This window comes from Atractosteus spatula, chromosome 14, assembly GCF_055471065.1.
Source record: "Atractosteus spatula isolate fAtrSpa1 chromosome 14, fAtrSpa1.hap1, whole genome shotgun sequence".
Taxonomy (NCBI): Eukaryota; Metazoa; Chordata; class Actinopteri; order Semionotiformes; family Lepisosteidae; genus Atractosteus; species Atractosteus spatula.
The window spans coordinates 16968244-16993320 of record NC_142719.1 but is presented as its reverse complement, the minus strand read 5'-3'; positions in this window follow the sequence as shown (position 1 = coordinate 16993320).

Sequence of the window (25077 nt, the reverse complement as noted above, 5' to 3'; positions counted from 1 at the left end):
GTTTGGGACTTTTAGGCCACTTAAGCCTTAACGTACATTCATTTACCTCTCCGTTCAACACAAAATTTCCAAGGAAAGAATGCGTTTCAAAAATTTAGGTGACCATTCCCGATACACTCTTTTGCTTTTGGCAGTGTTGTATTGTCTTTTAAGAGTAATATTTTGATTCAGAGAAGCAAATTTTCCAGTCAAATGAGTGGAATATTGTGAAAAGTCTTTGAGAAATATTTGAACCCTAACCCTAAACTTGCAAAACCCGAAGCTAGGGTTAGGGTTTTATTCCCATAATATGTAGGCGGTTTTTGATGGCATGGCTTTGTTTTAGGGCTGAAAGGATACTTAGGAATATAGTTCTTTCAGTCTTTTCTAAAATTTTTTTTCTGACCTATATGGCTGTATATAGTGCTTTGCCCCAAAAAGGAATGGTGTCTGAATTGCCCTACAAGCAACAATTTGATAGAACCTGATTTAACTTTCAAACTCTTGCCATGGGCTTTGAAATCACAGGCATATTAACAACTAAAGCCAAAATGTATTAGTTTTTTGGGACTTTTAGGCCACTTAAGCCTTAACATACATTCATTTAGCACTCTGTACAACACAAAATTTCCAATGAAAGTATATTTTTCAAAAATTTAGGTGACCATTCCCGATACACTCTTTTGCTTTTGGCAGTGTTTTATTGTCTTTTAAGAGTAATATTTTGATTCAGAGAAGCAAATTTTCCAGTCAAATGAGTGGAATATTGTGAAAAGTCTTTGAGAAATATTTGAACCCTAACCCTAACCTAGCAAAACCCGAAGCTAGGGTTAGGGTTTTATTTCCATAATATGTAGATAGTTTTTGATGGCATGGCTGTGTTTTAGGGCTGAAAGGATACTTAGGAATATAGTTCTTTCAATGTTTTCTAAACATTTTTTTCTGACTTATATGGCTGTATACAGTGCTTTTCACCCAAAAGGAATGGTGTCTGAATTGCCCTACAAGCAACAGTTCGCAAGAACCTGATTTAACTTTCAAACTCTTGCCATGGGCTTTGAAATCACAGGCATATTAACAACGAAAGCCAAAATGTATTAGTTGTTTTGGACTTTTAGGCCACTTAAGCCTTAACGTACATTCATTTAGCACTCCGTTCAACACAAAACTTCCAAGGAAAGAATACCTTTCAAAAATTAATGTGACCATTCCTGATACACTCTTTTGCTTTTGGTAGTGTTGTATTGTCTTTTCAGACTCATAGTTTGATTTAGAGCAGGAAATTTTCCAGTCAAATGAGTGGAATATTGTGAAAAGTCTTTAAGAAATATTTGAACCCTAACCCTAACCTAGCAAAACCCGAAGCTAGGGTTAGGGTTTTATTTCCATAATATGTAGACAGTTTTTGATGGCATGGCTGTGTTTTAGGGCTGAAAGGATACTTAGGAATATAGTTCTTTCAATGTTTTCTAAACATTTTTTTCTGACCTATATGGCTGTATACAGTGCTTTTCACCCAAAAGGAATGGTGTCTGAATTGCCCTACAAGCAACAGTTCGCAAGAACATGATTTAACTTTCAAACTCTTGCCATGGGCTTTAAAATCACAAGCATATTAACAACTAAAGCCAAAATGTATTAGTTGTTTGGGACTTTTAGGCCACTTAAGCCTTAACGTACATTCATTTACCACTCCGTTCAACCCAAAATTTCCAAGGAAAGAATACCTTTCAAAAATTAATGTGACCATTCCTGATACACTCTTTTGCTTTTGGTAGTGTTGTATTGTCTTTTCAGACTCATATTTAGATTCAGAGCAGCAAATTTTCCAGTCAAATGAGTGGAATATTGTGAAAAGTCTTTGAGAAATATTTGAACCCTAACCCTTACCTTGCAAAACCCGAAGCTAGGTTTAGGGTCTTATTCCGATAATATGTAGGCGGTTTTTGATGGCATGGCTGTGTTTTAGGGCTGAAAGGATACTTAGGAATATAGTTCTTTCAATCTTTTCTAAACATTTTTTTCTGACCTATATGGCTGTATATAGTGCTTTAACCCAAAAGGGAATGGTGTCTGAATTGCCCTACAAGCAACAGTTCGAAAGAACCTGATTTAACTTTCAAACTCTTGCCATGGGCTTTAAAATCACAAGCATATTAACAACTAAAGCCAAAATGTATTAGTTGTTTGGGACTTTTAGGCCACTTAAGCCTTAACGTACATTCATTTACCTCTCCGTTCAACACAAAATTTCCAAGGAAAGAATGCGTTTCAAAAATTTAGGTGACCATTCCCGATACACTCTTTTGCTTTTGGCAGTGTTGTATTGTCTTTTAAGAGTAATATTTTGATTCAGAGAAGCAAATTTTCCAGTCAAATGAGTGGAATATTGTGAAAAGTCTTTGAGAAATATTTGAACCCTAACCCTAAACTTGCAAAACCCGAAGCTAGGGTTAGGGTTTTATTCCCATAATATGTAGGCGGTTTTTGATGGCATGGCTTTGTTTTAGGGCTGAAAGGATACTTAGGAATATAGTTCTTTCAATCTTTTCTAAACATTTTTTTCTGACCTATATGGCTGTATATAGTGCTTTGCCCCAAAAAGGAATGGTGTCTGAATTGCCCTACAAGCAACAATTTGATAGAACCTGATTTAACTTTCAAACTCTTGCCATGGGCTTTGAAATCACAGGCATATTAACAACTAAAGCCAAAATGTATTAGTTTTTTGGGACTTTTAGGCCACTTAAGCCTTAACATACATTCATTTAGCACTCTGTACAACACAAAATTTCCAATGAAAGTATATTTTTCAAAAATTTAGGTGACCATTCCCGATACACTCTTTTGCTTTTGGCAGTGTTTTATTGTCTTTTAAGAGTAATATTTTGATTCAGAGAAGCAAATTTTCCAGTCAAATGAGTGGAATATTGTGAAAAGTCTTTGAGAAATATTTGAACCCTAACCCTAACCTAGCAAAACCCGAAGCTAGGGTTACGGTTTTATTTCCATAATATGTAGACAGTTTTTGATGGCATGGCTGTGTTTTAGGGCTGAAAGGATACTTAGGAATATAGTTCTTTCAATGTTTTCTAAACATTTTTTTCTGACTTATATGGCTGTATACAGTGCTTTTCACCCAAAAGGAATGGTGTCTGAATTGCCCTACAAGCAACAGTTCGCAAGAACCTGATTTAACTTTCAAACTCTTGCCATGGGCTTTGAAATCACAGGCATATTAACAACGAAAGCCAAAATGTATTAGTTGTTTTGGACTTTTAGGCCACTTAAGCCTTAAAATACATTCATTTAGCACTCCGTTCAACACAAAACTTCCAAGGAAAGAATACCTTTCAAAAATTAATGTGACCATTCCTGATACACTCTTTTGCTTTTGGTAGTGTTGTATTGTCTTTTCAGACTCATAGTTTGATTTAGAGCAGCAAATTTTCCAGTCAAATGAGTGGAATATTGTGAAAAGTCTTTAAGAAATATTTGAACCCTAACCCTATCCTAGCAAAACCCGAAGCTAGGGTTAGGGTTTTATTTCCATAATATGTAGACAGTTTTTGATGGCATGGCTGTGTTTTAGGGCTGAAAGGATACTTAGGAATATAGTTCTTTCAATGTTTTCTAAACATTTTTTTCTGACCTATATGACTGTATACAGTGCTTTTCACCCAAAAGGAATGGTGTCTGAATTGCCCTACAAGCAACAGTTCGCAAGAACATGATTTAACTTTCAAACTCTTGCCATGGGCTTTAAAATCACAAGCATATTAACAACTAAAGCCAAAATGTATTAGTTGTTTGGGACTTTTAGGCCACTTAAGCCTTAACGTACATTCATTTACCACTCCGTTCAACCCAAAATTTCCAAGGAAAGAATACCTTTCAAAAATTAATGTGACCATTCCTGATACACTCTTTTGCTTTTGGTAGTGTTGTATTGTCTTTTCAGACTCATATTTAGATTCAGAGCAGCAAATTTTCCAGTCAAATGAGTGGAATATTGTGAAAAGTCTTTGAGAAATATTTGAACCCTAACCCTTACCTTGCAAAACCCGGAGCTAGGGTTAGGGTTTTATTCCGATAATATGTAGGCGGTTTTTGATGGCATGGCTGTGTTTTAGGGCTGAAAGGACACTTAGGAATATAGTTCTTTCAATCTTTTCTAAACATTTTTTTCTGACCTATATGGCTGTATACAGTGCTTTGCACCCAAAAGGAATGGTGTCTGAATTGTCCTACAAGCAACAGTTCGCAAGAACCTGATTTAACTTTCAAACTCTTGCCATGGGCTTTAAAATCACAAGCATATTAACAACTAAAGCCAAAATGTATTAGTTGTTTGGGACTTTCAGGCCACTTAAGCCTTAACGTACATTCATTTACCACTCCGTTCAACCCAAAATTTCCAAGGAAAGAATACCTTTCAAAAATTAATGTGACCATTCCTGATACACTCTTTTGCTTTTGGTAGTGTTGTATTGTCTTTTCAGACTCATATTTAGATTCAGAGCAGCAAATTTTCCAGTCAAATGAGTGGAATATTGTGAAAAGTCTTTGAGAAATATTTGAACCCTAACCCTTACCTTGCAAAACCCGAAGCTAGGTTTAGGGTTTTATTCCGATTATATGTAGGCGGTTTTTGATGGCATGGCTGTGTTTTAGGGCTGAAAGGATACTTAGGAATATAGTTCTTTCAATCTTTTCTAAACATTTTTTTCTGACCTATATGGCTGTATATAGTGCTTTAACCCAAAAGGGAATGGTGTCTGAATTGCCCTACAAGCAACAGTTCGAAAGAACCTGATTTAACTTTCAAACTCTTGCCATGGGCTTTAAAATCACAAGCATATTAAGAACTAAAGCCAAAATGTATTAGTTGTTTGGGACTTTTAGGCCACTTAAGCCTTAACGTACATTCATTTACCTCTCCGTTCAACACAAAATTTCCAAGGAAAGAATGCGTTTCAAAAATTTAGGTGACCATTCCCGATACACTCTTTTGCTTTTGGCAGTGTTGTATTGTCTTTTAAGAGTAATATTTTGATTCAGAGAAGCAAATTTTCCAGTCAAATGAGTGGAATATTGTGAAAAGTCTTTGAGAAATATTTGAACCCTAACCCTAAACTTGCAAAACCCGAAGCTAGGGTTAGGGTTTTATTCCCATAATATGTAGGCGGATTTGATGGCATGGCTTTGTTTTAGGGCTGAAAGGATACTTAGGAATATAGTTCTTTCAATCTTTTCTAAAAATTTTTTTCTGACCTATATGGCTGTATATAGTGCTTTGCCCCAAAAAGGAATGGTGTCTGAATTGCCCTACAAGCAACAATTTGATAGAACCTGATTTAACTTTCAAACTCTTGCCATGGGCTTTGAAATCACAGGCATATTAACAACTAAAGCCAAAATGTATTAGTTTTTTGGGACTTTTAGGCCACTTAAGCCTTAACATACATTCATTTAGCACTCTGTACAACACAAAATTTCCAATGAAAGTATATTTTTCAAAAATTTAGGTGACCATTCCCGATACACTCTTTTGCTTTTGGCAGTGTTTTATTGTCTTTTAAGAGTAATATTTTGATTCAGAGAAGCAAATTTTCCAGTCAAATGAGTGGAATATTGTGAAAAGTCTTTGAGAAATATTTGAACCCTAACCCTAACCTAGCAAAACCCGAAGCTAGGGTTAGGGTTTTATTTCCATAATATGTAGACAGTTTTTGATGGCATGGCTGTGTTTTAGGGCTGAAAGGATACTTAGGAATATAGTTCTTTCAATGTTTTCTAAACATTTTTTTCTGACTTATATGGCTGTATACAGTGCTTTTCACCCAAAAGGAATGGTGTCTGAATTGCCCTACAAGCAACAGTTCGCAAGAACCTGATTTAACTTTCAAACTCCTGCCATGGGCTTTGAAATCACAGGCATATTAACAACGAAAGCCAAAATGTATTAGTTGTTTTGGACTTTTAGGCCACTTAAGCCTTAACGTACATTCATTTAGCACTCCGTTCAACACAAAACTTCCAAGGAAAGAATACCTTTCAAAAATTAATGTGACCATTCCTGATACACTCTTTTGCTTTTGGTAGTGTTGTATTGTCTTTTCAGACTCATAGTTTGATTTAGAGCAGCAAATTTTCCAGTCAAATGAGTGGAATATTGTGAAAAGTCTTTAAAAAATATTTGAACCCTAACCCTATCCTAGCAAAACCCGAAGCTAGGGTTAGGGTTTTATTTCCATAATATGTAGACAGTTTTTGATGGCATGGCTGTGTTTTAGGGCTGAAAGGATACTTAGGAATATAGTTCTTTCAATGTTTTCTAAACATTTTTTTCTGACCTATATGGCTGTATACAGTGCTTTTCACCCAAAAGGAATGGTGTCTGAATTGCCCTACAAGCAACAGTTCGCAAGAACATGATTTAACTTTCAAACTCTTGCCATGGGCTTTAAAATCACAAGCATATTAACAACTAAAGCCAAAATGTATTAGTTGTTTGGGACTTTTAGGCCACTTAAGCCTTAACGTACATTCATTTACCACTCCGTTCAACCCAAAATTTCCAAGGAAAGAATACCTTTCAAAAATTAATGTGACCATTCCTGATACACTCTTTTGCTTTTGGTAGTGTTGTATTGTCTTTTCAGACTCATATTTAGATTCAGAGCAGCAAATTTTCCAGTCAAATGAGTGGAATATTGTGAAAAGTCTTTGAGAAATATTTGAACCCTAACCCTTACCTTGCAAAACCCGAAGCTAGGTTTAGGGTCTTATTCCGATAATATGTAGGCGGTTTTTGATGGCATGGCTGTGTTTTAGGGCTGAAAGGATACTTAGGAATATAGTTCTTTCAATCTTTTCTAAACATTTTTTTCTGACCTATATGGCTGTATATAGTGCTTTAACCCAAAAGGGAATGGTGTCTGAATTGCCCTACAAGCAACAGTTCGAAAGAACCTGATTTAACTTTCAAACTCTTGCCATGGGCTTTAAAATCACAAGCATATTAACAACTAAAGCCAAAATGTATTAGTTGTTTGGGACTTTTAGGCCACTTAAGCCTTAACGTACATTCATTTACCTCTCCGTTCAACACAAAATTTCCAAGGAAAGAATGCGTTTCAAAAATTTAGGTGACCATTCCCGATACACTCTTTTGCTTTTGGCAGTGTTGTATTGTCTTTTAAGAGTAATATTTTGATTCAGAGAAGCAAATTTTCCAGTCAAATGAGTGGAATATTGTGAAAAGTCTTTGAGAAATATTTGAACCCTAACCCTAAACTTGCAAAACCCGAAGCTAGGGTTAGGGTTTTATTCCCATAATATGTAGGCGGTTTTTGATGGCATGGCTTTGTTTTAGGGCTGAAAGGATACTTAGGAATATAGTTCTTTCAATCTTTTCTAAACATTTTTTTCTGACCTATATGGCTGTATATAGTGCTTTGCCCCAAAAAGGAATGGTGTCTGAATTGCCCTACAAGCAACAATTTGATAGAACCTGATTTAACTTTCAAACTCTTGCCATGGGCTTTGAAATCACAGGCATATTAACAACTAAAGCCAAAATGTATTAGTTGTTTGGGACTTTTAGGCCACTTAAGCCTTAACATACATTCATTTAGCACTCTGTACAACACAAAATTTCCAATGAAAGTATATTTTTCAAAAATTTAGGTGACCATTCCCGATACACTCTTTTGCTTTTGGCAGTGTTTTATTGTCTTTTAAGAGTAATATTTTGATTCAGAGAAGCAAATTTTCCAGTCAAATGAGTGGAATATTGTGAAAAGTCTTTGAGAAATATTTGAACCCTAACCCTAACCTAGCAAAACTCGAAGCTAGGGTTACGGTTTTATTTCCATAATATGTAGACAGTTTTTGATGGCATGGCTGTGTTTTAGGGCTGAAAGGATACTTAGGAATATAGTTCTTTCAATGTTTTCTAAACATTTTTTTCTGACTTATATGGCTGTATACAGTGCTTTTCACCCAAAAGGAATGGTGTCTGAATTGCCCTACAAGCAACAGTTCGCAAGAACCTGATTTAACTTTCAAACTCTTGCCATGGGCTTTGAAATCACAGGCATATTAACAACGAAAGCCAAAATGTATTAGTTGTTTTGGACTTTTAGGCCACTTAAGCCTTAAAATACATTCATTTAGCACTCCGTTCAACACAAAACTTCCAAGGAAAGAATACCTTTCAAAAATTAATGTGACCATTCCTGATACACTCTTTTGCTTTTGGTAGTGTTGTATTGTCTTTTCAGACTCATAGTTTGATTTAGAGCAGCAAATTTTCCAGTCAAATGAGTGGAATATTGTGAAAAGTCTTTAAGAAATATTTGAACCCTAACCCTATCCTAGCAAAACCCGAAGCTAGGGTTAGGGTTTTATTTCCATAATATGTAGACAGTTTTTGATGGCATGGCTGTGTTTTAGGGCTGAAAGGATACTTAGGAATATAGTTCTTTCAATGTTTTCTAAACATTTTTTTCTGACCTATATGACTGTATACAGTGCTTTTCACCCAAAAGGAATGGTGTCTGAATTGCCCTACAAGCAACAGTTCGCAAGAACATGATTTAACTTTCAAACTCTTGCCATGGGCTTTAAAATCACAAGCATATTAACAACTAAAGCCAAAATGTATTAGTTGTTTGGGACTTTTAGGCCACTTAAGCCTTAACGTACATTCATTTACCACTCCGTTCAACCCAAAATTTCCAAGGAAAGAATACCTTTCAAAAATTAATGTGACCATTCCTGATACACTCTTTTGCTTTTGGTAGTGTTGTATTGTCTTTTCAGACTCATATTTAGATTCAGAGCAGCAAATTTTCCAGTCAAATGAGTGGAATATTGTGAAAAGTCTTTGAGAAATATTTGAACCCTAACCCTTACCTTGCAAAACCCGGAGCTAGGGTTAGGGTTTTATTCCGATAATATGTAGGCGGTTTTTGATGGCATGGCTGTGTTTTAGGGCTGAAAGGATACTTAGGAATATAGTTCTTTCAATGTTTTCTAAACATTTTTTTCTGACTTATATGGCTGTATACAGTGCTTTTCACCCAAAAGGAATGGTGTCTGAATTGCCCTACAAGCAACAGTTCGCAAGAACCTGATTTAACTTTCAAACTCCTGCCATGGGCTTTGAAATCACAGGCATATTAACAACGAAAGCCAAAATGTATTAGTTGTTTTGGACTTTTAGGCCACTTAAGCCTTAACGTACATTCATTTAGCACTCCGTTCAACACAAAACTTCCAAGGAAAGAATACCTTTCAAAAATTAATGTGACCATTCCTGATACACTCTTTTGCTTTTGGTAGTGTTGTATTGTCTTTTCAGACTCATAGTTTGATTTAGAGCAGCAAATTTTCCAGTCAAATGAGTGGAATATTGTGAAAAGTCTTTAAAAAATATTTGAACCCTAACCCTATCCTAGCAAAACCCGAAGCTAGGGTTAGGGTTTTATTTCCATAATATGTAGACAGTTTTTGATGGCATGGCTGTGTTTTAGGGCTGAATGGATACTTAGGAATATAGTTCTTTCAATGTTTTCTAAACATTTTTTTCTGACCTATATGACTGTATACAGTGCTTTTCACCCAAAAGGAATGGTGTCTGAATTGCCCTACAAGCAACAGTTCGCAAGAACATGATTTAACTTTCAAACTCTTGCCATGGGCTTTAAAATCACAAGCATATTAACAACTAAAGCCAAAATGTATTAGTTGTTTGGGACTTTTAGGCCACTTAAGCCTTAACGTACATTCATTTACCACTCCGTTCAACCCAAAATTTCCAAGGAAAGAATACCTTTCAAAAATTAATGTGACCATTCCTGATACACTCTTTTGCTTTTGGTAGTGTTGTATTGTCTTTTCAGACTCATATTTAGATTCAGAGCAGCAAATTTTCCAGGTAAATGAGTGGAATATTGTGAAAAGTCTTTGAGAAATATTTGAACCCTAACCCTTACCTTGCAAAACCCGAAGCTAGGTTTAGGGTTTTATTCCGATAATATGTAGGCGGTTTTTGATGGCATGGCTGTGTTTTAGGGCTGAAAGGATACTTAGGAATATAGTTCTTTCAATCTTTTCTAAACATTTTTTTCTGACCTATATGGCTGTATATAGTGCTTTAACCCAAAAGGGAATGGTGTCTGAATTGCCCTACAAGCAACAGTTCGAAAGAACCTGATTTAACTTTCAAACTCTTGCCATGGGCTTTAAAATCACAAGCATATTAACAACTAAAGCCAAAATGTATTAGTTGTTTGGTACTTTTAGGCCACTTAAGCCTTAACGTACATTCATTTACCTCTCCGTTCAACACAAAATTTCCAAGGAAAGAATGCGTTTCAAAAATTTAGGTGACCATTCCCGATACACTCTTTTGCTTTTGGCAGTGTTGTATTGTCTTTTAAGAGTAATATTTTGATTCAGAGAAGCAAATTTTCCAGTCAAATGAGTGGAATATTGTGAAAAGTCTTTGAGAAATATTTGAACCCTAACCCTAAACTTGCAAAACCCGAAGCTAGGGTTAGGGTTTTATTCCCATAATATGTAGGCGGTTTTTGATGGCATGGCTTTGTTTTAGGGCTGAAAGGATACTTAGGAATATAGTTCTTTCAATCTTTTCTAAACATTTTTTTCTGACCTATATGGCTGTATATAGTGCTTTGCCCCAAAAAGGAATGGTGTCTGAATTGCCCTACAAGCAACAATTTGATAGAACCTGATTTAACTTTCAAACTCTTGCCATGGGCTTTGAAATCACAGGCATATTAACAACTAAAGCCAAAATGTATTAGTTTTTTGGGACTTTTAGGCCACTTAAGCCTTAACATACATTCATTTAGCACTCTGTACAACACAAAATTTCCAATGAAAGTATATTTTTCAAAAATTTAGGTGACCATTCCCGATACACTCTTTTGCTTTTGGCAGTGTTTTATTGTCTTTTAAGAGTAATATTTTGATTCAGAGAAGCAAATTTTCCAGTCAAATGAGTGGAATATTGTGAAAAGTCTTTGAGAAATATTTGAACCCTAACCCTAACCTAGCAAAACCCGAAGCTAGGGTTACGGTTTTATTTCCATAATATGTAGACAGTTTTTGATGGCATGGCTGTGTTTTAGGGCTGAAAGGATACTTAGGAATATAGTTCTTTCAATGTTTTCTAAACATTTTTTTCTGACTTATATGGCTGTATACAGTGCTTTTCACCCAAAAGGAATGGTGTCTGAATTGCCCTACAAGCAACAGTTCGCAAGAACCTGATTTAACTTTCAAACTCTTGCCATGGGCTTTGAAATCACAGGCATATTAACAACGAAAGCCAAAATGTATTAGTTGTTTTGGACTTTTAGGCCACTTAAGCCTTAAAATACATTCATTTAGCACTCCGTTCAACACAAAACTTCCAAGGAAAGAATACCTTTCAAAAATTAATGTGACCATTCCTGATACACTCTTTTGCTTTTGGTAGTGTTGTATTGTCTTTTCAGACTCATAGTTTGATTTAGAGCAGCAAATTTTCCAGTCAAATGAGTGGAATATTGTGAAAAGTCTTTAAGAAATATTTGAACCCTAACCCTATCCTAGCAAAACCCGAAGCTAGGGTTAGGGTTTTATTTCCATAATATGTAGACAGTTTTTGATGGCATGGCTGTGTTTTAGGGCTGAAAGGATACTTAGGAATATAGTTCTTTCAATGTTTTCTAAACATTTTTTTCTGACCTATATGACTGTATACAGTGCTTTTCACCCAAAAGGAATGGTGTCTGAATTGCCCTACAAGCAACAGTTCGCAAGAACATGATTTAACTTTCAAACTCTTGCCATGGGCTTTAAAATCACAAGCATATTAACAACTAAAGCCAAAATGTATTAGTTGTTTGGGACTTTTAGGCCACTTAAGCCTTAACGTACATTCATTTACCACTCCGTTCAACCCAAAATTTCCAAGGAAAGAATACCTTTCAAAAATTAATGTGACCATTCCTGATACACTCTTTTGCTTTTGGTAGTGTTGTATTGTCTTTTCAGACTCATATTTAGATTCAGAGCAGCAAATTTTCCAGTCAAATGAGTGGAATATTGTGAAAAGTCTTTGAGAAATATTTGAACCCTAACCCTTACCTTGCAAAACCCGGAGCTAGGGTTAGGGTTTTATTCCGATAATATGTAGGCGGTTTTTGATGGCATGGCTGTGTTTTAGGGCTGAAAGGACACTTAGGAATATAGTTCTTTCAATCTTTTCTAAACATTTTTTTCTGACCTATATGGCTGTATACAGTGCTTTGCACCCAAAAGGAATGGTGTCTGAATTGTCCTACAAGCAACAGTTCGCAAGAACCTGATTTAACTTTCAAACTCTTGCCATGGGCTTTAAAATCACAAGCATATTAACAACTAAAGCCAAAATGTATTAGTTGTTTGGGACTTTTAGGCCACTTAAGCCTTAACGTACATTCATTTACCACTCCGTTCAACCCAAAATTTCCAAGGAAAGAATACCTTTCAAAAATTAATGTGACCATTCCTGATACACTCTTTTGCTTTTGGTAGTGTTGTATTGTCTTTTCAGACTCATATTTAGATTCAGAGCAGCAAATTTTCCAGTCAAATGAGTGGAATATTGTGAAAAGTCTTTGAGAAATATTTGAACCCTAACCCTTACCTTGCAAAACCCGAAGCTAGGTTTAGGGTTTTATTCCGATTATATGTAGGCGGTTTTTGATGGCATGGCTGTGTTTTAGGGCTGAAAGGATACTTAGGAATATAGTTCTTTCAATCTTTTCTAAACATTTTTTTCTGACCTATATGGCTGTATATAGTGCTTTAACCCAAAAGGGAATGGTGTCTGAATTGCCCTACAAGCAACAGTTCGAAAGAACCTGATTTAACTTTCAAACTCTTGCCATGGGCTTTAAAATCACAAGCATATTAAGAACTAAAGCCAAAATGTATTAGTTGTTTGGGACTTTTAGGCCACTTAAGCCTTAACGTACATTCATTTACCTCTCCGTTCAACACAAAATTTCCAAGGAAAGAATGCGTTTCAAAAATTTAGGTGACCATTCCCGATACACTCTTTTGCTTTTGGCAGTGTTGTATTGTCTTTTAAGAGTAATATTTTGATTCAGAGAAGCAAATTTTCCAGTCAAATGAGTGGAATATTGTGAAAAGTCTTTGAGAAATATTTGAACCCTAACCCTAAACTTGCAAAACCCGAAGCTAGGGTTAGGGTTTTATTCCCATAATATGTAGGCGGTTTTTGATGGCATGGCTGTGTTTTAGGGCTGAAAGGATACTTAGGAATATAGTTCTTTCAATCTTTTCTAAAAATTTTTTTCTGACCTATATGGCTGTATATAGTGCTTTGCCCCAAAAAGGAATGGTGTCTGAATTGCCCTACAAGCAACAATTTGATAGAACCTGATTTAACTTTCAAACTCTTGCCATGGGCTTTGAAATCACAGGCATATTAACAACTAAAGCCAAAATGTATTAGTTTTTTGGGACTTTTAGGCCACTTAAGCCTTAACATACATTCATTTAGCACTCTGTACAACACAAAATTTCCAATGAAAGTATATTTTTCAAAAATTTAGGTGACCATTCCCGATACACTCTTTTGCTTTTGGCAGTGTTTTATTGTCTTTTAAGAGTAATATTTTGATTCAGAGAAGCAAATTTTCCAGTCAAATGAGTGGAATATTGTGAAAAGTCTTTGAGAAATATTTGAACCCTAACCCTAACCTAGCAAAACCCGAAGCTAGGGTTAGGGTTTTATTTCCATAATATGTAGACAGTTTTTGATGGCATGGCTGTGTTTTAGGGCTGAAAGGATACTTAGGAATATAGTTCTTTCAATGTTTTCTAAACATTTTTTTCTGACTTATATGGCTGTATACAGTGCTTTTCACCCAAAAGGAATGGTGTCTGAATTGCCCTACAAGCAACAGTTCGCAAGAACCTGATTTAACTTTCAAACTCCTGCCATGGGCTTTGAAATCACAGGCATATTAACAACGAAAGCCAAAATGTATTAGTTGTTTTGGACTTTTAGGCCACTTAAGCCTTAACGTACATTCATTTAGCACTCCGTTCAACACAAAACTTCCAAGGAAAGAATACCTTTCAAAAATTAATGTGACCATTCCTGATACACTCTTTTGCTTTTGGTAGTGTTGTATTGTCTTTTCAGACTCATAGTTTGATTTAGAGCAGCAAATTTTCCAGGTAAATGAGTGGAATATTGTGAAAAGTCTTTGAGAAATATTTGAACCCTAACCCTTACCTTGCAAAACCCGAAGCTAGGTTTAGGGTTTTATTCCGATAATATGTAGGCGGTTTTTGATGGCATGGCTGTGTTTTAGGGCTGAAAGGATACTTAGGAATATAGTTCTTTCAATCTTTTCTAAACATTTTTTTCTGACCTATATGGCTGTATATAGTGCTTTAACCCAAAAGGGAATGGTGTCTGAATTGCCCTACAAGCAACAGTTCGAAAGAACCTGATTTAACTTTCAAACTCTTGCCATGGGCTTTAAAATCACAAGCATATTAACAACTAAAGCCAAAATGTATTAGTTGTTTGGGACTTTTAGGCCACTTAAGCCTTAACGTACATTCATTTACCTCTCCGTTCAACACAAAATTTCCAAGGAAAGAATGCGTTTCAAAAATTTAGGTGACCATTCCCGATACACTCTTTTGCTTTTGGCAGTGTTGTATTGTCTTTTAAGAGTAATATTTTGATTCAGAGAAGCAAATTTTCCAGTCAAATGAGTGGAATATTGTGAAAAGTCTTTGAGAAATATTTGAACCCTAACCCTAAACTTGCAAAACCCGAAGCTAGGGTTAGGGTTTTATTCCCATAATATGCAGGCGGTTTATGATGGCATGGCTTTGTTTTAGGGCTGAAAGGATACTTAGGAATATAGTTCTTTCAATCTTTTCTAAAATTTTTTTTCTGACCTATATGGCTGTATATAGTGCTTTGCCCCAAAAAGGAATGGTGTCTGAATTGCCCTACAAGCAACAATTTGATAGAACCTGATTTAACTTTCAAACTCTTGCCATGGGCTTTGAAATCACAGGCATATTAACAACTAAAGCCAAAATCTATTAGTTTTTAGGGACTTTTAGGCCACTTAAGCCTTAACATACATTCATTTAGCACTCTGTACAACACAAAATTTCCAATGAAAGTATATTTTTCAAAAATTTAGGTGACCATTCCCGATACACTCTTTTGCTTTTGGCAGTGTTTTATTGTCTTTTAAGAGTAATATTTTGATTCAGAGAAGCAAATTTTCCAGTCAAATGAGTGGAATATTGTGAAAAGTCTTTGAGAAATATTTGAACCCTAACCCTAACCTAGCAAAACCCAAAGCTAGGGTTAGGGTTTTATTTCCATAATATGTAGACAGTTTTTGATGGCATGGCTGTGTTTTAGGGCTGAAAGGATACTTAGGAATATAGTTCTTTCAATGTTTTCTAAACATTTTTTTCTGACTTATATGGCTGTATACAGTGCTTTTCACCCAAAAGGAATGGTGTCTGAATTGCCCTACAAGCAACAGTTCGCAAGAACCTGATTTAACTTTCAAACTCCTGCCATGGGCTTTGAAATCACAGGCATATTAACAACGAAAGCCAAAATGTATTAGTTGTTTTGGACTTTTAGGCCACTTAAGCCTTAACGTACATTCATTTAGCACTCCGTTCAACACAAAACTTCCAAGGAAAGAATACCTTTCAAAAATTAATGTGACCATTCCTGATACACTCTTTTGCTTTTGGTAGTGTTGTATTGTCTTTTCAGACTCATAGTTTGATTTAGAGCAGCAAATTTTCCAGTCAAATGAGTGGAATATTGTGAAAAGTCTTTAAAAAATATTTGAACCCTAACCCTATCCTAGCAAAACCCGAAGCTAGGGTTAGGGTTTTATTTCCATAATATGTAGACAGTTTTTGATGGCATGGCTGTGTTTTAGGGCTGAATGGATACTTAGGAATATAGTTCTTTCAATGTTTTCTAAACATTTTTTTCTGACCTATATGACTGTATACAGTGCTTTTCACCCAAAAGGAATGGTGTCTGAATTGCCCTACAAGCAACAGTTCGCAAGAACATGATTTAACTTTCAAACTCTTGCCATGGGCTTTAAAATCACAAGCATATTAACAACTAAAGCCAAAATGTATTAGTTGTTTGGGACTTTTAGGCCACTTAAGCCTTAACGTACATTCATTTACCACTCCGTTCAACCCAAAATTTCCAAGGAAAGAATACCTTTCAAAAATTAATGTGACCATTCCTGATACACTCTTTTGCTTTTGGTAGTGTTGTATTGTCTTTTCAGACTCATATTTAGATTCAGAGCAGCAAATTTTCCAGGTAAATGAGTGGAATATTGTGAAAAGTCTTTGAGAAATATTTGAACCCTAACCCTTACCTTGCAAAACCCGAAGCTAGGTTTAGGGTTTTATTCCGATAATATGTAGGCGGTTTTTGATGGCATGGCTGTGTTTTAGGGCTGAAAGGATACTTAGGAATATAGTTCTTTCAATCTTTTCTAAACATTTTTTTCTGACCTATATGGCTGTATATAGTGCTTTAACCCAAAAGGGAATGGTGTCTGAATTGCCCTACAAGCAACAGTTCGAAAGAACCTGATTTAACTTTCAAACTCTTGCCATGGGCTTTAAAATCACAAGCATATTAACAACTAAAGCCAAAATGTATTAGTTGTTTGGTACTTTTAGGCCACTTAAGCCTTAACGTACATTCATTTACCTCTCCGTTCAACACAAAATTTCCAAGGAAAGAATGCGTTTCAAAAATTTAGGTGACCATTCCCGATACACTCTTTTGCTTTTGGCAGTGTTGTATTGTCTTTTAAGAGTAATATTTTGATTCAGAGAAGCAAATTTTCCAGTCAAATGAGTGGAATATTGTGAAAAGTCTTTGAGAAATATTTGAACCCTAACCCTAAACTTGCAAAACCCGAAGCTAGGGTTAGGGTTTTATTCCCATAATATGCAGGCGGTTTATGATGGCATGGCTTTGTTTTAGGGCTGAAAGGATACTTAGGAATATAGTTCTTTCAATCTTTTCTAAAATTTTTTTTCTGACCTATATGGCTGTATATAGTGCTTTGCCCCAAAAAGGAATGGTGTCTGAATTGCCCTACAAGCAACAATTTGATAGAACCTGATTTAACTTTCAAACTCTTGCCATGGGCTTTGAAATCACAGGCATATTAACAACTAAAGCCAAAATCTATTAGTTTTTAGGGACTTTTAGGCCACTTAAGCCTTAACATACATTCATTTAGCACTCTGTACAACACAAAATTTCCAATGAAAGTATATTTTTCAAAAATTTAGGTGACCATTCCCGATACACTCTTTTGCTTTTGGCAGTGTTTTATTGTCTTTTAAGAGTAATATTTTGATTCAGAGAAGCAAATTTTCCAGTCAAATGAGTGGAATATTGTGAAAAGTCTTTGAGAAATATTTGAACCCTAACCCTAACCTAGCAAAACCCGAAGCTAGGGTTAGGGTTTTATTTCCATAATATGTAGACAGTTTTTGATGGCATGGCTGTGTTTTAGGGCTGAAAGGATACTTAGGAATATAGTTCTTTCAATGTTTTCTAAACATTTTTTTCTGACTTATATGGCTGTATACAGTGCTTTTCACCCAAAAGGAATGGTGTCTGAATTGCCCTACAAGCAACAGTTCGCAAGAACCTGATTTAACTTTCAAACTCTTGCCATGGGCTTTGAAATCACAGGCATATTAACAACGAAAGCCAAAATGTATTAGTTGTTTTGGACTTTTAGGCCACTTAAGCCTTAAAATACATTCATTTAGCACTCCGTTCAACACAAAACTTCCAAGGAAAGAATACCTTTCAAAAATTAATGTGACCATTCCTGATACACTCTTTTGCTTTTGGTAGTGTTGTATTGTCTTTTCAGACTCATAGTTTGATTTAGAGCAGCAAATTTTCCAGTCAAATGAGTGGAATATTGTGAAAAGTCTTTAAGAAATATTTGAACCCTAACCCTATCCTAGCAAAACCCAAAGCTAGGGTTAGGGTTTTATTTCCATAATATGTAGACAGTTTTTGATGGCATGGCTGTGTTTTAGGGCTGAAAGGATACTTAGGAATATAGTTCTTTCAATGTTTTCTAAACATTTTTTTCTGACCTATATGACTGTATACAGTGCTTTTCACCCAAAAGGAATGGTGTCTGAATTGCCCTACAAGCAACAGTTCGCAAGAACATGATTTAACTTTCAAACTCTTGCCATGGGCTTTAAAATCACAAGCATATTAACAACTAAAGCCAAAATGTATTAGTTGTTTGGGACTTTTAGGCCACTTAAGCCTTAACGTACATTCATTTACCACTCCGTTCAACCCAAAATTTCCAAGGAAAGAATACCTTTCAAAAATTAATGTGACCATTCCTGATACACTCTTTTGCTTTTGGTAGTGTTGTATTGTCTTTTCAGACTCATATTTAGATTCAGAGCAGCAAATTTTCCAGTCAAATGAGTGGAATATTGTGAAAAGTCTTTGAGAAATATTTGAACCCTAACCCTTACCTTGCATAACCCGAAGCTAGGGTTAGGGTTTTATTCCGATTATATGTAGGCGGTTTTTGATGGCATGGCTGTGTTTTAGGGCTGAAAGGATACTTAGGAATATAGTTCTTTCAATCTTTTCTAAACATTTTTTTCTGACCTATATGGCTGTATATAGTGCTTTAACCCAAAAGGGAATGGTGTCTGAATTGCCCTACAAGCAACAGTTCAAAAGAACCTGATTTAACTTTCAAACTCTTGCCATGGGCTTTAAAATCACAAGCATATTAACAACTAAAGCCAAAATGTATTAGTTGTTTGGGACTTTTAGGCCACTTAAGCCTTAACGTACATTCATTTACCTCTCCGTTCAACACAAAATTTCCAAGGAAAGAATGCGTTTCAAAAATTTAGGTGACCATTCCCGATACACTCTTTTGCTTTTGGCAGTGTTGTATTGTCTTTTAAGAGTAATATTTTGATTCAGAGAAGCAAATTTTCCAGTCAAATGAGTGGAATATTGTGAAAAGTCTTTGAGAAATATTTGAACCCTAACCCTAAACTTGCAAAACCCGAAGCTAGGGTTAGGGTTTTATTCCCATAATATGTAGGCGGTTTTTGATGGCATGGCTTTGTTTTAGGGCTGAAAGGATACTTAGGAATATAGTTCTTTCAATCTTTTCTAAAATTTTTTTTCTGACCTATATGGCTGTATATAGTGCTTTGCCCCAAAAAGGAATGGTGTCTGAATTGCCCTACAAGCAACAATTTGATAGAACCTGATTTAACTTTCAAACTCTTGCCATGGGCTTTGAAATCACAGGCATATTAACAACTAAAGCCAAAATGTATTAGTTTTTTGGGACTTTTAGGCCACTTAAGCCTTAACATACATTCATTTAGCACTCTGTACAACACAAAATTTCCAATGAAAGTATATTTTTCAAAAATTTAGGTGACCATTCCCGATACACTCTTTTGCTTTTGGCAGTGTTTTATTGTCTTTTAAGAGTAATATTTTGATTCAGAGAAGCAAATTTTCCAGTCAAATGAGTGGAATATTGTGAAAAGTCTTTGAGAAATATTTGAACCCTAACCCTAACCTAGCAAAACCCGAAGCTAGGGTTAGGGTTTTATTTCCATAATATGTAGACAGTTTTTGATGGCATGGCTGTGTTTTAGGGCTGAAAGGATACTTAGGAATATAGTTCTTTCAATGTTTTCTAAACATTTTTTTCTGACTTATATGGCTGTATACAGTGCTTTTCACCCAAAAGGAATGGTGTCTGAATTGCCCTACAAGCAACAGTTCGCAAGAACCTGATTTAACTTTCAAACTCTTGCCATGGGCTTTGAAATCACAGGCATATTAACAACGAAAGCCAAAATGTATTAGTTGTTTTGGACTTTTAGGCCACTTAAGCCTTAAAATACATTCATTTAGCACTCCGTTCAACACAAAACTTCCAAGGAAAGAATACCTTTCAAAAATTAATGTGACCATTCCTGATACACTCTTTTGCTTTTGGTAGTGTTGTATTGTCTTTTCAGACTCATAGTTTGATTTAGAGCAGCAAATTTTCCAGTCAAATGAGTGGAATATTGTGAAAAGTCTTTAAAAAATATTTGAACCCTATCCTAGCAAAACCCGAAGCTAGGGTTAGGGTTTTATTTCCATAATATGTAGACAGTTTTTGATGGCATGGCTGTGTTTTAGGGCTGAATGGATACTTAGGAATATAGTTCTTTCAATGTTTTCTAAACATTTTTTTCTGACCTATATGACTGTATACAGTGCTTTTCACCCAAAAGGAATGGTGTCTGAATTGCCCTACAAGCAACAGTTCGCAAGAACATGATTTAACTTTCAAACTCTTGCCATGGGCTTTAAAATCACAAGCATATTAACAACTAAAGCCAAAATGTATTAGTTGTTTGGGACTTTTAGGCCACTTAAGCCTTAACGTACATTCATTTACCACTCCGTTCAACCCAAAATTTCCAAGGAAAGAATACCTTTCAAAAATTAATGTGACCATTCCTGATACACTCTTTTGCTTTTGGTAGTGTTGTATTGTCTTTTCAGACTCATATTTAGATTCAGAGCAGCAAATTTTCCAGTCAAATGAGTGGAATATTGTGAAAAGTCTTTGAGAAATATTTGAACCCTAACCCTTACCTTGCAAAACCCGAAGCTAGGTTTAGGGTTTTATTCCGATAATATGTAGGCGGTTTTTGATGGCATGGCTGTGTTTTAGGGCTGAAAGGACACTTAGGAATATAGTTCTTTCAATCTTTTCTAAACATTTTTTTCTGACCTATATGGCTGTATACAGTGCTTTGCACCCAAAAGGAATGGTGTCTGAATTGCCCTATAAGCAACAGTTCGCAAGAACCTGATTTAACTTTCAAACTCTTGCCATGGGCTTTAAAATCACAAGCATATTAACAACTAAAGCCAAAATGTATTAGTTGTTTGGGACTTTTAGGCCACTTAAGCCTTAACGTACATTCATTTACCACTCCGTTCAACCCAAAATTTCCAAGGAAAGAATACCTTTCAAAAATTAATGTGACCATTCCTGATACACTCTTTTGCTTTTGGTAGTGTTGTATTGTCTTGTCAGACTCATATTTAGATTCAGAGCAGCAAATTTTCCAGTCAAATGAGTGGAATATTGTGAAAAGTCTTTGAGAAATATTTGAACCCTAACCCTTACCTTGCAAAACCCGAAGCTAGGGTTAGGGTTTTATTCCGATAATATGTAGGCGGTTTTTGATGGCATGGCTGTGTTTTAGGGCTGAAAGGACACTTAGGAATATAGTTCTTTAAATCTTTTCTAAACATTTTTTTCTGACCTATATGGCTGTATACAGTGCTTTTCACCCAAAAGGAATGGTGTCTGAATTGCCCTACAAGCAACAATTCGAAAGATCCTGATTTAACGTTCAAACTCTTGCCTTGGGCTTTGAAATCATAGGCATATTAACAACTAAAGCCAAAATGTATTAGTTGTTTGGGACTTTTAGGCCACTTAAGCCTTAACGTACATTCATTTAGCACTCTGTACAACACAAAATTTCCAATGAAAGAATACCTTTCAAAAATTTAGGTGACCATTCCCGATACACTCTTTTGCTTTTGGTAGTGTTGTATTGTCTTTTCAGACTCATATTTAGATTCAGAGCAGCAAATTTTCCAGTCAAATGAGTGGAATATTGTGAAAAGTCTTTGAGAAATATTTGAACCCTAACCCTAACGTAGCAAAACCCGAAGCTAGGGTTAGGGTTTTATTCCCATAATATGTAGACAGTTTTTGATGGCATGGCTGTATTTTAGGGCTGAAAGGATACTTAGGAATATAGTTCTTTCAAAGTTTTCTAAACATTGTTTTCTGACCTATATGGCTGTATACAGTGCATTTCACCCAAAAGGAATGGTGTCTGAATTGCCCTACAAGCAACAGTTCGCAAGAACCTGATTTAAGTTTCAAACTCTTGCCATGGGCTTTAAAATCACAAGCATATTAACAAGTAAAGCCAAAATGTATTAGTTGTTTGGGACTTTTAGGCCACTTAAGCCTTAACGTACATTCATATAGCACTCCGTTCAACACAAAATTTCCAAGAAAGAATACCTTTCAAAAATTAATGTGACCAGTCCTGATACACTCTTTTGCTTTTGGTAGTGTTGTATTGTCTTTTCAGACTCATATTTCAATTCAGAGAAGCAAATTTTCCAGTGAAATGAGTGGAATATTGTGAAAAGTCTTTGAGAAATATTTGAACCCTAACCCTAACCTAGCAAAACCCGAAGCTAGGGTTAGGTTTTTATTCCCATAATATGTAGGCGGTTTTTGATGGCATGGCTGTGTTTTAGGGCTGAAAGGATACTTAGGAATATAGTTCTTTCAATCTTTTCTAAACATTTTTTTCTGACCTATATGGCTGTATACAGTGCTTTGCCCCAAAAGGGAATGGTGTCTGAATTGTCCTACAAGCAACAGTTCAAAAGAACCTGATTTAAGTTTCAAACTCTTGCCATGGGCTTTGAAATCACAGGAATATTAACAACTAAAGCCAAAATGTATTAGTTGTTTGGGACTTTTAGGCCACTTAAGCCTTAACGTACATTCATATAGCACTCCGTTCAACACAAAATTTCCAAGAAAGAATACCTTTCAAAAATTAATGTGACCATTCCTGATACACTCTTTTGCTTTTGGTAGTGTTGTATTGTCTTTTCAGACTCATATTTCAATTCAGAGAAGCAAATTTTCCAGTCAAATGAGTGGAATATTGTGAAAAGTCTTTGAGAAATATTTGAACCCTAACCCTAACCTAGCAAAACCCGAAGCTAGGATTAGGGTTTTATTTCCATATGTAGACAGTTTTTGATGGCATGGCTGTGTTTTAGGGCTGAAAGGATACTTAGGAATATAGTTCTTTCAATCTTTTCTAAACATTTTTTTCTGACCTATATGGCTGTATACAGTGCTTTGCCCCAAAAGGGAATGGTGTCTGAATTGTCCTACAAGCAACAGTTCAAAAGAACCTGATTTAAGTTTCAAACTCTTGCCATGGGCTTTGAAATCACAGGAATATTAACAACTAAAGCCAAAATGTATTAGTTGTTTGGGACTTTTAGGCCACTTAAGCCTTAACGTACATTCATTTAGCACTCCGTTCAACACAAAATTTCCAATGAAAGAATACCTTTCAAAAATTTAGGTGACCATTCCCGATACACTCTTTTGCTTTTGGCAGTGTTGTATTGTCTTTTCAGAGTAATATTTTGATTCAGAGAAGCAAATTTTCCAGTCAAATGAGTGGAATATTGTGAAAAGTCTTTGAGAAATATTTGAACCCTAACCCTAACCTAGCAAAACCCGAAGCTAGGGTTTGGGTTTTATTTCCATAATATGTAGACAGTTTTTGATGGCATGGCTGTGTTTTAGGGCTGAAAGGATACTTAGGAATAAAGTTCTTTCAAAGTTTTCTAAACATTTTTTTCTGACCTATATGGCTGTATACAGTGCTGTGCACCCAAAAGGAATGGTGTCTGAATTGCCCTACAAGCAACAGTTCGCAAGAACCTGATTTAACTTTCAAACTCTTGCCATGGGCTTTAAAATCACAAGCATATTAACAACTAAAGCCAAAATGTATTAGTTGTTTGGGACTTTTAGGCCACTTAAGCCTTAACGTACATTCATTTAGCACTCCGTTCAACCCAAAATTTCCAAGGAAAGAATACCTTTCAAAAATTAATGTGACCATTCCTGATACACTCTTTTGCTTTTGGTAGTGTTGTATTGTCTTTTCAGACTCATATTTAGATTCAGAGCAGCAAATTTTCCAGTCAAATGAGTGGAATATTGTGAAAAGTCTTTGAGAAATATTTGAACCCTAACCCTAACCTAGCAAAACCCGAAGCTAGGGTTATGGTTTTATTTCCATAATATGTAGACAGTTTTTGTTGGCATGGCTGTGTTTTAGGGCTGAAAGGATACTTAGGAATATAGTTCTTTCAATGTTTTCTAAACATTTTTTTCTGACCTATATGGCTGTATACAGTGCTTTGCCCCAAAAGGGAATGGTGTCTGAATTGCCCTACAAGCAACAGTTCGCAAGAACCTGATTTAACTTTCAAACTCTTGCCATGGGCTTTAAAATCACAAGCATATTAACAAATACAGCCAAAATGTATTAGTTGTTTGGGACTTTTAGGCCACTTAAGCCTTAACGTTCATTCATTTAGCACTCCATTCAACCCAAAATTTCCAAGGAAAGAATACCTTTCAAAAATTAATGTGACTATTCCTGATACACTCTTTTGCTTTTGGTAGTGTTGTATTGTCTTTTCAGACTCATATTTAGATTCAGAGCAGCAAATTTTCCAGTCAAATGAGTGGAATATTGTGAAAAGTCTTTGAGAAATATTTGAACCCTAACCCTAACGTAGCAAAACCCGAAGCTAGGGTTAGGGTTTTATTCCCATAATATGTAGACAGTTTTTGATGGCATGGCTGTATTTTAGGGCTGAAAGGATACTTAGGAATATAGTTCTTTCAAAGTTTTCTAAACATTGTTTTCTGACCTATATGGCTGTATACAGTGCATTTCACCCAAAAGGAATGGTGTCTGAATTGCCCTACAAGCAACAGTTCGCAAGAACCTGATTTAAGTTTCAAACTCTTGCCATGGGCTTTAAAATCACAAGCATATTAACAAGTAAAGCCAAAATGTATTAGTTGTTTGGGACTTTTAGGCCACTTAAGCCTTAACGTACATTCATATAGCACTCCGTTCAACACAAAATTTCCAAGAAAGAATACCTTTCAAAAATTAATGTGACCAGTCCTGATACACTCTTTTGCTTTTGGTAGTGTTGTATTGTCTTTTCAGACTCATATTTCAATTCAGAGAAGCAAATTTTCCAGTGAAATGAGTGGAATA